Below are 800 nucleotides of genomic sequence, written 5' to 3'. Positions count from 1 at the left end.
CTGTGTTTGTGAATTAATGCAAAGAAATCCAAGCTAGAGAAACAGCAGGTGGACAAAAACACAAAACAAATGTCAGTAGTGCTGCCAAACAACCTACCCTATTGTCAATGTCATTTGCAAGAGGACATTCACCACTGGATAAAGAGGTGAAAAAAGGTGAAATAAAACTAGCAGCTTTTGTTGCAGAATATAACCTACCTATGAGTATTATGACACTTTTAACCAAAACTAATAAAATCTGTATGTAGTGACTCAGAGATTGCAAAAATATATTGCATGCAGTAGAAATAAGACTACCGCAATACTCAAGAAAGTAATTGGTGAAGCTAGCAAGAAGAGCTGGTCAGCAATCTAAAAACTCAAAGTTTTCAATTATTGTTGATGAATCGACCGACAAAGGTTGCACTAAAACCCCTTTGTCCCTACTTGCCCGTCTGATACAAGGCGGTAAAGCTAATGATGTATTTCTTGGTCTAGTCCTGTACAGGAAAGAAGTGCTCAAAGCTTGTATGACAGCGTTGTTAAAGTAAATTTTTAGATAATGGGATTCCCTACAAAAAGAACATGATAGGCTTCATCGGATGGCGCTAACGCTATGATGTCTTTCGCCTTTTGACTGATGTTCCTAATCTGTTCATTATGAAATGCATTTTCATTATTCCATTTGTGTGCCTCATAAAGTTGCATGACTCTTCCAAGGGTAGTTGAGCAGCTAGCAAGGGATGTATATAATTACTTCATGTCAAGTCCTAAGAGGTTATCAGAGGTAGAGGAATTCCAAGATTTTGTGAAAGGGTTTA

This window comes from Penaeus monodon, chromosome 30, assembly GCF_015228065.2.
Source record: "Penaeus monodon isolate SGIC_2016 chromosome 30, NSTDA_Pmon_1, whole genome shotgun sequence".
Lineage (NCBI taxonomy): Eukaryota > Metazoa > Arthropoda > Malacostraca > Decapoda > Penaeidae > Penaeus > Penaeus monodon.
Note: the sequence above shows the minus strand (reverse complement) of the source record.